Source organism: Pezoporus occidentalis, unplaced genomic scaffold (genome assembly GCF_034315485.1).
Source record: "Pezoporus occidentalis ecotype Australia unplaced genomic scaffold, CSIRO_AGI_Poc_V1 ctg11, whole genome shotgun sequence".
Lineage (NCBI taxonomy): Eukaryota > Metazoa > Chordata > Aves > Psittaciformes > Psittacidae > Pezoporus > Pezoporus occidentalis.
The window spans coordinates 10206253-10218147 of NW_026912886.1; the positions used below are offsets into that span (position 1 = coordinate 10206253).

An 11895-nucleotide genomic window follows, 5' to 3' on the forward strand; every position below is an offset into this window, starting at 1 on the left:
CCTAAACAGACTTTCTCAACCAGGGCAGATTCGTAGGGGCTGATCCAGAGCATTCTGCTCTGAAATGTTAAGAGTTCAGCTCACTGAAGTGGATTTGGGAGCTCTGCTTCTAATCGCATAGGTCAAATGCCTCCCTGTTTATAAGCAGGGGCAAGGTCACCCTGCTTCTGTTCTGTTAAACCTGTTTTGCATCGACCCAATAAATTGGTGTTTACAAAAAGGACAGATAACTAGCACTGAGCCAGCTAGGTTTTAATCTAGAATCTCCTCTTAGTCAGCATTAATACAAACAGACAAACATTTCTGTACACAGAACACCAGATTTGCTCTTAGCAGGCTAGACAAAACAAGCAAGAAGCAGTAAGTGCAACACTGGAAGCAATTAAGCCTGCCTTTTCATCTATCACAGGGTCTGAGATCCACATTCAGGAACACAAAGAAGATGAAACTCTTGGGACTGAAGATGTTATTCTGAAGCACCTTAAGTATACAATTCTTTTTATAATTCCCTTGTAGGCATGACAACCCCAAAGACTGAGAGTCTTTTCAAACAATGTTCTTAAGTCCCATTTGTGACTGAGGACTAACTTTAAAAATCAGTCACTTGAAGGCAAGGGCTGGATTTGTGGAGTCTTTTCATTTGCCCTTTCATCACAGAATAAAAAGCTGAAAATGATGTTACAGGAGGAAACACTTCAGCATTACTGTTAACAGCATGCACCTTACCCTTACAAGTATAATGAGAAAAGCCCCATGTTTCCCTATTCCAGACAGGAATAGAAAGAGTACAACAAAAGCTGGAAGAGCTGCAGCAAATTCTGTGTGTCTCCTTTCAAAATCACTGGATTTTGGGAAAGCCATCATCAAGACACTCACTTGTAAGTGAATTAACGACTGACAACAAATCTGAGACCTGGGCACATTCCTTTTCCAGGTTTCCCAGGGAGAGGAGACTCTTTCAGGGACGGAAGTCACTTCACCCCATGACTCAGTGGGGCACACACAGGATTTGGTAGCTACTAAGCTTTAAAGCTTCTCCACCCAAACCAAAGCTGAGCCTGACTCTGCATGCTGGAAAGCCAGCATTAAAAAAGCAAAGACATTAAAGGAAGCCACTCCCAAGGGGTCCTTCCCTCAGGCCTTTTAGTGAGCAACTGAAAGCCTGGCAGACATTTCACTAAAGCATTAGAGATGCTTTGGGCTAAGGCAAAGATGCAGCCAGATGGAACTGCCTACAGACAAGAGTAAAGGCAGCCTCTTTAAAAGCAGCTCCACTATCAAGATACTTTATGCTTTTTACAGTCACTGAAGAATCCTGGAGGAATCTTGTTTCCAGGAACAGCAGTTTGATACAAAAGCCTCCTAGATGCCCTCCCACCAGTCAGCATTCTGGCTGACTAGTGCTACCAGAGCTCAGCTGAACACCAACACACTGGAACACGCCTGGCCAACACTGAAAGCCTTTACAAATCCCCTTTCCTATCTTCTTTCAGGTACTGCAATACTCTCCCTTCCCCACTAAGATTCAGAAGAGCCAAAGCAGCTGTTTCTAGACAGATTAAGCAGAAAGACTTCATTAACTAACATATCTTGGACTGGTTTCATGTATTTGTACTGCCTCCTTGGGGAATAAAACTCTAAGCAAGTCAGCTAGACAAGAGGAAAGCAAAACATCCCACTTTCAAGCACTGTGTCTAGGTAGATGAGAAAGTATTAAGCCTAAACTGCTACTTTAAGGCCTCCATAAAGTTACATAGATACCAGTATTTTAAGGCCACACCAGTACTATGCTTGATGGGCTCAGGCACACAAAGCAAGGCGTCACACCACTTGAGACTGGCATTCAACCAGCCCAAGCTTACCTCATGCAGAACCTCCTATTATATTCAGTGGTAGATCACAAGAGAAGCAAGGCTGAGATCATCTTGATGTATCACTCTGTACTTCTGGCTATTTAAAAGAACCAACTAAGTCTCACACCTCAAAGCACAGAGGGAATAATGAAGAAACAGCCAAGCACTTCAAGCAATCTAAGCTTAGATTTAGATGTGGCCAGGAGACAGAAAGTGCAGTTATCACCAGAGTCATCAGGAGCCTGGCAAAGCCCACCACAGTTCTGCTGTCAAACAAACATCCAATAGGTTCTTATCTAAAAATAAAGAGGGCACTCTGACATGTTCCATCACAAGGATGCTTAAAAGAACATTACATGGAAGTCTTTGGTGCAAATCCCTCCACCTTGTGCTAGAGCCAGCACCCAGGCCAGGATTTGTTCGGATGGTGAGTGTACAAAGCTGCAAGTACTGTTTACACCATGTCCCAACAGGAATTTCTTGGTTGGAGCCTTCAATAGAATTTGACCTTTTCATCGGATACAATACTTGGCTCATACACTAAATTTAGAGGTACTGTGAGGTTACAGGGACAAAGTTCATAGCACCAGGCACCATCCACACTGCCAGAAAGGCAGATGCTTTTAACTGGAGGTTTTCTTCCTTTATTGAGAGGTCCTACACCTTCAGAGCAGAAGCAAAGTACCTAAGATGGGTGTACAAACCAGCTAGCTTAAGAAAGCACCTGAAGATAATTCTCTAGCCATCATGGCCATAAACTCTTCAGGTTTTCACTTCCCCAAGAAGGCTAATTTACAGTCAGATGAGCCCTGGATTTCACTTCCTTCCAGCTACAGGAGCTGTGTTTGTTTCTTCACAATATCATTTAAACTGATCAAAACGGTTCTACTGCCCGACAGGCAGATTTTGTGTATTACTTAAGAACATTGTTATGTAGACTCCCTGTACATCACCTTATCTGGTTCCCTGGCTTGTTTCAGATGGATTGGAAAACATTGCATTAGTTTTTATTGCACATGCCCGATACATGAGAATAAGCTAAGACTAGGCTCTGATGACTCCACACAAATCAATTAATTACATCTTATCTTAAAGACTCATGTTATTTAAATCAACATAATTATTTGATTACTCCAGAGTCAGGACTTTGTCCCACTCTAATCACTGCCTTACACAACCACAGGGCACAGCTTCCGCCCCCTGCTGAAGGGCGATATCCCTCAGTGATATGGTTTAGTGGTGGTCTTGGCAGTCCTGACATAATAGTTGGACTTGATGACCTTAAAGGTCTTTTCCAACCTAGCTGATCCTATGATAGATCAAGCTTTCTTTTAAGTACTGAGAGAGAAGTACTGGCAAGCACATTTCCACAGTCTTACAGTATTACCAGGTGTCTCTTGCCTACCACGTAACTGTCAGCACACAGCATTAAGCTCAAGGGAGGAAGTGGAATAAATACACTACAGAGAACCTGACAACCCATGAGCCATAGTTTGGGAATGCTATATTAGCATGAAGCCAAAGATAGCCAAGTCAGCCAATACAAACTGCATTACAGACAAACACCCCCATCCCTGAAGGACCCTGCTGTGCTCCTTCACTATATTTTTAAATACATCATACTGTTAAAGATACTCCAACACCCCCAAGCCCACAGCCACAGAACTCAGATATACATATCCTAGGAGCAGCCCAAGGTCCAAGCACATCACAGCTGTGTGCTCAGCTAAGTGGTGCACAGCCAAGGAAGCAGGGAATGTGCCCCCCACTAGATTATCTGCACAACAAGAAAAGACCATCTATCATCAACACACACATTAAAACAGCAGAGAAGCTTTATTCAAAACTGGTCCAGCTCAAGCAGTCTGAACACACCTGAACATGATCAAAAGCTGAGGTGCCACTTGACTCTGAAATCTTCAAAACCTTTGCTCATTTTGTTTCTCCTGACAAACAGCTCTGCTCCACAGCAGTACAGAAGATTTGCAGAGTCATTCCCTCAGTTTGTCCATAACAGACAGGAGGCTCATGCTAGAGAAGTTTAATTCACGTTGTAATATTAAAAATGAAGCAACAACTTTTCAGGACAAAATAACCAAACAGACCAGACCTGACCAACACACAGAAACCAATACTGCAGAATACTCAAGTTTTACCAGAATGCCTATTAAAGCAGAGATTTGGGAGCACTACAGTAGTGACCAGCAACTCGATGTTTGAAGCTACATCACCTACTTCGCTGCTGAACCTGAGCAGGAGGTTAGGAATATTACAGGTTTCCTTACCTCTTACAGGGATGCTCACTGTAAATGACAGTGCATCTTGTTACTTGACTCAGTACAGTCTTGCATATTCACATATGCCCAACCAACATTTCACAGAATTGGGTGGTCCAGTTAAGGGAGAGCCAGGCTTGAACAACCTCAACATAATCCTCCTGGAAGCTGTTATCTCTATGCAAAAGCATTCTGAAGATGTAAATATGTTTAGAAGTGTGACAAATTGCTGAACTCGTTAGCAGTCACTTGTCCTTGCCATGAGAAGCCTGCTATTTGAGGACTCAATGTCCTGAGTAGGACTGTAGCTCAATTATTAGCAACCAGTACATCACAAGTTTCAGAGGGTTTTTGTGTTTATAAGAGCTCAGTCCTTATTAGTAGAGGAAGTTGTCACTGCCTTTTATTATAGTCAGACCAAACCCAGGATGATGAGAAACACAAATATTTCTCAACAGCAGTAAGTGCTAGGCAACTGCACTTCTTGGTCAATCTAGAGATACAGATTAGTATCTTCTGTACATTGCAAGTGTGACACTTCCTTCCGCTGCCATTACTGCTAACAGAGCAAAGGCACAAAGATGTTTCAAGCACCTGGTTTGCACAGAACTGCTTTGCAAGGCATTTTGAATTACTGCTGCCTGCTGCTGGCACTGAGAGACTATCCTTATCATCAAGTCAACTGATATAGCTGGAGAAAAGACAAGCTGTTGGGCACAGAAACTTTCTTAGAGCTAGAAAAGGCTGATAGCTGCCTGACTAGGTTAGCATCATTGCCACCCACATGTTGGGCAAATGGGACTTTTGCTTCTCTGTAAGAAGGACAAACTGCCCTTGCACACTGAAATTCAATCAAATTGACCACAATCAGCTGAGTCTGATCAGACTTTTAACTGCATATAAGCTTAAACTTCACCAGCTATTTAGGCTGAAGGGGAAAGATTTGCCTGTAAGTACAGCTGATCTCTAGTACACATTAAGAATAGCAATTCAGAGCTACAACACATCAAGAAAGACAATCTTCCAGAGAAACACAAAAGTGTAGATGGAGACTCCATTATACTGACTATCATAATTTAGGCTTTTGCTGAAAAGTCCAGAAAACCAGTGCCAGGCTGGTGTCTGCATCTGCATCTTTCAACAAGGATTACAAGGACCAAAGACCCCAGCACATACACCCCTGCTAGAGACTTTGCTAAATCCCATTCCTCCTTAACTTAATCAGAGTTCTGGCACCATGAAAGTAAGGGAGAAGAGGCTGGAGATACAGAGCAAGAAAAGGGAGTAACAGAGCAATGTGAATCTAGGAGCATCCAGGACATCTCCATTGTCAAGTGAGGTTAAATTATACACACAGAAGACAGCAAGACTTCAGCCATAGGAGGCCTGAATCACTGCTCTAAAGCTATGTACTGTAGAATTTGATGTTCTGTAGTACATCAAATCACACCCAGAAGTACAGCTGGAACTTAGCAGATTTGGATAACCTCTCCACATACCTGCTGTTGAGAACAAACACTGTTATTCTGCCACCTTTCCTTCCCAATACTACATCCCAGAACAATGACTATTTCAATGTATTAACCTCCTGGTTTTCACATGACACATCTAATAACACAGCTTTATGAAACACTAAGTCTAAGCTGGTGTTTATTTCCCGAATCAAAAAAACTCAGCTTTTACAAGAAGAGTAGAACAAATTAATTTTAAAGCTTAACTTCTTCAGAAACAGTTTTGCAAGATGGAAGATTTTAGCTAACCTCCACGGCTTTTCTGGCCCTAGAAGAAAAGTCTGGCACAATCTTAGATCAGCCTCATCCTCTGTGCAGCTAGTTCGTTCAGTACCACAGAGGACTTCCCATGCAAAAGCTGAAATACAACTGGTTTTAAGAATAAGGCAGGAGAACAGAAGAACCCAAACATTAGCTCCTAGGGTTTTTTTTTTTAATAGCACCTCCTCCTTACTCTTAAGACTGAAACAAGTGATGGCTAGAATAATAAGAAAGGCAACACATCCACTGATCCAAGAAGAGACAAGAGAATTTATTTAAGCTTCACTTACAACATGAGAACGAAGCAAGCATCTAGGAAGAAGGAAAAGTAGATGAACCGAGATAGCAACAACCCAAGACTAGCTGTCCATAGCAAAACTCCCTGCACAGGAAATAAACATTATCAAATAAGGTCTGAAAATAAGTTATCACGAATGCAGACGGCCGAACTGGGTGTTCTATGAACATCATATCAGTGATTGACTAGAATGGATCAACGTAAGGAACATTACAAATGTGGCTGAGCATGATAATCATTGATAAACACGGTATGCAAGCTGAACATGCTGTAACAGTTAGATGATTAATAAGCCACAAACACTTGTTACAGAAGGAGGCACCAGTGCTGTGGAAGCCAAACAGCAACCTCTAAAAGGAGACAGGATTCTTCAGCACTTACCACACCAGTGACAATTGTACCATAATAAGAGGAAGCTTATGATTTCTCTGATAAGAACTGCATGAGAATGCAACCCTCCAGCCATAACTGTGGGAATAAAACCACTGCTGACATGCGTCTCAGAAAGAGTCAGCATCAGGTGAGGGCCTTCAAAAGCTATAATACATTAACTAGGACAGATTTATCTATCCATCCTGTACTGGAGTAAGACACAGTTACACATGAAGCTGTGTAAGGGAGCCTTGTGTACCCTGCTCCAGGTGACCCTGCCTTGGCAGGGGGGGGTGGATCCGGTGATCTTCAGAGGTTCTTTCCAACCCTAACGATTCTGTGATTCTATGAGCAGCAAGGTCCTGTCCCACAGGCTAACAAGCATGTATACAGTACGCATTGCTTTAAAGCTGTTATGAAACACTAGCAGCAATGTGAGGACCGAGAATCATAAATAACACACGAGAAGAGCCCCACTTAGGAGGAGCAGGGTGATTTGGCAGACATCAGCCAGAATTCACCTGACTCTACCTCACACCAGCATCACCCCCCTCAGGATAATACCGGTGTGCAATAGATCCTCTCAGGGCGATACTCAGCTCCCACCAGCTTACAACTGCTCCCCAACCCAGCCTTCACCCCTGTGAGCGCGGGCTGCTCACGCACCGCTCTTCTTACCCTGCACAACCACACAGGAAGCGATGGGGAAGGCCGTCACCACACCGCCAGCCACGCAGTGCTCCCGACCCCGGCGACAGCCGAAAGGAGAGGCACCGGGAGGGGGGTCCGCCGACCACCACAACCGGGCCAGGCCACCGCAGGGCTACCCGCGCAATACACACGTGAGGCGAGCCTGCTGCAGAGCGTACACAGAAAGAAGGCGAAGGCCCCGTACCGCTGAGAAGGAAGAACGGAAGGAGGCCCAGCCCCACAGGAAGGGAGCCCCACAGGGCCGCTGTTGCCGCCGCTGTTGCCGCCGCTGTCGCCGCTCCTGCCGGCCCAACGGCGCCGCTCGCACCCGTCTGCAGACGCCCCACTACCCGCGGCCCATCGGCACTCGCCCTCACTCTCCCATTGGCCGCTCCGCCCTGCCGCTTCCGCCCAGCTCCGCTCTTGGATTGGCCAGAAGGGCAGTAGGGAGTGAGGGCGTGTTCTGGCCGGGGTGCGCGGGCGCCATTGGCTGGTGGAGAGGCAGCGGGGCGAGGCACTGCTGTTCCATTGGCTCGGGACCCTGCCAGTCAGGCGGTGATTGGCGGCAGCGCGCCGGGCGGGGCTAGCGGCGCCTGTGGGGCAGCGGTGGTTGCCGGCGCCATGACGGAGCGGAGCCGCGGGGACGCGGAGCACCTGTCACGGTGCGGGCCGCTTCCTGCTGCCGGAGCCAGCACCCCGGCCGCGGTGGGGTGTACGGCTTGGGGAGCGGTTCCGTATGAGGTGCACGGTCACCCCGCAGTGACATGGAGCTCGGTGGTCCTGCGGGCCAGAGGGGGTAAAAACCTCTCCATTGTGGCACAAGGTGGTTATGGTCCATGTAGGTGTATTCAGGTGCAGAATACTGGCCATGTAATACTACACGGTAGTAAAAAATAAGGAATAGAGCCTTAAAAGTAATGCCCTCAGGCCACTTCCGTGTGGTAAATGTGGTGCTGGGGCCTTACAAGCGATGTGCTCATCACCCCTCAAAGGCCCAGGAGCCCCTGCCCGGTTTCCTCCCACCCAGTGGGATATACGACAGGGACAGAGAACTCAGTTCAGAGGTAAATGAGAGCCTGCCACACGTGGAAAACCAAATAATAACACGAGAAATGTCTGCGATGTTTATAAACTTGCTTTTCTTGTGGCTTCCCAAATGGGCCACGTATTAACGTTGCTGGTAACATCAACTGTTCCTAGCTATGGTAATGGTTGCTTTATATAACTGGATGGAAAAATCCTTCCCCTGATTTCAGACGTTTTGTTTCCTGTGTTTACAGGGAGTTTGGAGCTTCCTACGTAGAGAAAGCGCTCAAGGAGCAAGTCACATTTTCCAGAGGGTTGTGTATCTGGAGATGAGTAACTGCTGTAGCCTGAGTCACGGTGAAGAAGGGAGCGATGAGGAATGACAGGGAGGGATTGCCGAGATGATGGTGGCAGAGCAGAAACAGCAGCAGCCCTACAGCAAACATTTTGTCTTGCTTTCTACAGGTGGGATCCAGCACCACTGTCAAATGAGACATGGATTCCTTATCTTCATCTTGTAATTACCCTTGTGAAAACACCCAGGGTTTATGGTGGATGGTAAACTTGTCAGCAGCTCAGCTGGGCTGAGGTTTGGTATGTCTGAAGTAACTGAGTTGTGTTTGTGATTAGGCTTTGAGATAGACTTAGTGGATAAACTTCCTCTATCAGCTTCTTAACTAAGTATTTGAGGAATGTGTTTGAACTTGATTACGGAGAATTCCAGTCCAGTTGATTCCAGTGGACCTTGGCTCTTCACCATTGATCCAGGCAGGAAAACACACTGTAAACCAGAGCTAAGCCTTCAGGCAAGGCTTTTATTTTAAATCCTTGAGGCTGTTGGAGGTTTCTCTGACCTGAGAGAAGCTCAGCTATTAGAAGAGAGCTTTGTTAAGCCACAGTCACAAAGCAAAGCAAACCAAAGTCTTAGCTGCCCTCTTGCTGAGAAATGAAGCATAAGGTGGTCTTTGGTATTGGGGGGGCTCAGATACATCCTTGAAGAATGAGAGCGGAGGGCCAGATGGGACCAACACTGAGGAGGTGGCAGCACAAATGCAGGTGGCTGTAGCAGTGGGAGCCGAACTCCTGAGCTGTGCCCATTGCAAGAAGAAGGAATGTGATAGAAAAGATTCTGTGTCTGCAGGAAGGGAAGGAGGAACCAGTGCAAGTCAGTTCATGTTTTACTCTGGATGATGTTGGGGATTTCCAGCTGCACCTTCTGGACTGGGAGCAGAGATGGCCAGGAGAGAGCAAGTGTGTTGCGTGAATACAAACCCATCTTGGGGCTATTAAACTGGCTTTCAAGCCATGGCTTGCAGAGGAAGCTGCCCTCCCTGTGAGTGTGCAGGGAGCTGATGTGGCTATGGTGGAGCTGGTGTGCTGGTCGGTGTGGGAGGGTGCTGTGTGCTGTAGGTGGAACTCTGTGGCCTGGAGCCAGGAGTGAGGCTGTACCACTCACAGCAATCAGCTCATGCTCAGGAAATGCTATCTGAGCAGTAGCACAAACCATCCCGTAAAGGAAGGGTGCTGGGGAGAGCTTAGCTTCATTCCCAGCCTCCTAGGGAGGGATTTGGCAGCTCCAGCCCAACAGATGCTTCTGTCTGGTGTTGCTGCAGAGAAGTGGGATGGGGGTGTCCAAAACACCCTAATGCTTCGGAGACAGGAGGATCCCTCTTTGAGTAGTGTGCTTACTGCAGACGAGGCCAAATGTGTGTGCTGGAAACTGTAGGCACAGGAAAAACACAGCTTTGTCGTGTGATTTGGGCAGGTGCTTACCTCTGTGCAAGCACCAAAAAATGGCTTGTGGTAATTTCACCTTTTAAAACCCGGTAGTTGGAAAGGTACCAGGCAGAGAGAGCTTGATGTGGTGCTGAGCCAGCCTGAGACACCCCATGCAACACCGTGCTGACACTCACCTTTTGTTCTTCACATCCCTCTCATTTGGCTGTTGCCGCAAGGAACTCTTCTTCTGCCTCATTTCCCCTGGCCCAGCTTTTCTCCTGCTCAGCAAACTCACCATGTGCTGAAGGACTCTTGGGGGACTTTGCACCTTTGTAGACACCTTTTTGCTGGAGGAAACATGAGGTGTCGATCTCTGTCAGTGCAGCAGGAGCAAAAAGGAAAACATCTCCTATGACAGGGTTTGATTGCCAGCTGAAAGTAAGCAGAGTGCCTGTCAGTGACATGTGAGCACAAAAAGGCTTTGCAGATGGAAATAAAGGCAATGTTTTTTCCTCCTCCCCTGCTTTGCCTCCCCTGCAGTGCCAGCGAGGCATTGCAGAGCCAGAGAGCCTGTTGGATCGGGATGCACAGTGCTCTTTGGACTCTTCTGTTTACTTAAAATGGTGTCTAAAAGCGTAATGGGCACTTTGGAGATCTCTAAATAGAGCAGCCTCTGTCCTGAAGAGCTGACAACGTCAGGAGACAAGTGCCAGGGGTGGGAGAGTGGCTGCATCACACACACCAGCCGAGGAAGTGGCATGTGGCCCACCTGCTCAGTATTTTTCCATCACATTTCCATTCAGCTGTTCCTTTCCAGCTTCCAGCTCCGCCACTCTCCTCAGCAGCTTCTGCTCTGGGTTTATTTAGCACGCTATTTATTTCCTAATTATAGAACTTAACTGACTAACCTCAGCCCTCCTGGGTTACTGCACTCCACCTTTTCGTCCCCTGTAGAACAGAGGCTCTGCTCTCTTCTGATGGCTGAAGGTAGTTGCTAGTGACTTTATATCTCTCTTCTTTTGTTGTTTTTCTACCAAACCCAACAGGGCTCTGGCTGCTGACACAGGGACCTTCAGTGATCATTTCAGAGGAGATTGGCTACTGCATTCCCAAATTCTTTAAACCAGAAATGCCACTGAGCTGAGCACTTTACCAGGCTGTGCTCTGCTGCTTCTCTCCACGAATTCCTAACAGCCAGCTCACTCCTTTTACCCTGCATGCAGACACATCTGGCTGGAGGATTTGAAGAGGGTTTGAAAACCATTCCCCAGCATCAGCAATGCTTCTGGAAGCATCGTGGCACTTTCAGCACTGCCTGGCTCCACAAGCAGACTCTGTGCTCTAGGGGGAGGGTCTGTCTCTGTCTCCCTGAGATGAAGCTCTGCCACAACACTCCTGCATTTTCCAGGGAGTCAGGTGAAATTCCTACCTCCTGCACCAAAAGCTGCCAGGCTGAGCAGACCTGTCGCCTGCAGCCATCTCCAATGCCATCTCTTGTTTGCTCACAGCCATTTCTGCCCCTTTATCACACATTGTGGTAAATCAAGACACATCTGCAGGGGCCAAGCAGTGCTTTGGTGTGACACTTGTCCCTAGAGCCTTCTGCGCAAGCAGGGGGGTTACATGCCGGGGAGGCTGCATGACAGCAGCAGGTATCTGGCAGCAAGAGCAGGGAGAGGAGGTGTCTCTGGTAGAAAGCAGGATGGATTGGAACAATGACTGTAGTAAAGCCAGAAGGATGTATGAGCTGCTTCTGGAGTGTTTCCAAGATGTCATACTGAATAAAGGAAACTATTTGTCTTCTGTTTAATTCCGAGTGGTCTGTCTGACATTTGCCATTATACTGTGTTCCTGAGGTTGGAGTTTGGAAGGACTATGATTATCCAGCC

The 11895-nt window shown here is 46.9% G+C and overlaps 2 long non-coding RNA genes across 2 annotated transcripts; one reads left to right on the plus strand and one right to left on the minus strand.

Annotated features, from left to right (window-relative positions):
- Window positions 1-3670: 3670 nt before the first annotated feature.
- LOC134169752 (uncharacterized) lies at window positions 3671-7533 on the minus strand. Its single transcript, XR_009967010.1, has 2 exons — window positions 4139-7533; window positions 3671-3884 (listed from the first exon to the last, which is right to left on the minus strand). It is a non-coding gene; the product is annotated as an uncharacterized LOC134169752 (long non-coding RNA).
- Window positions 7534-7979: 446 nt separating this feature from the next.
- On the plus strand, window positions 7980-11816 carry LOC134169756 (uncharacterized). Its single transcript, XR_009967011.1, has 2 exons — window positions 7980-8099; window positions 8542-11816. It is a non-coding gene; the product is annotated as an uncharacterized LOC134169756 (long non-coding RNA).
- The last annotated feature ends 79 nt before the right edge of the window (window positions 11817-11895 follow it).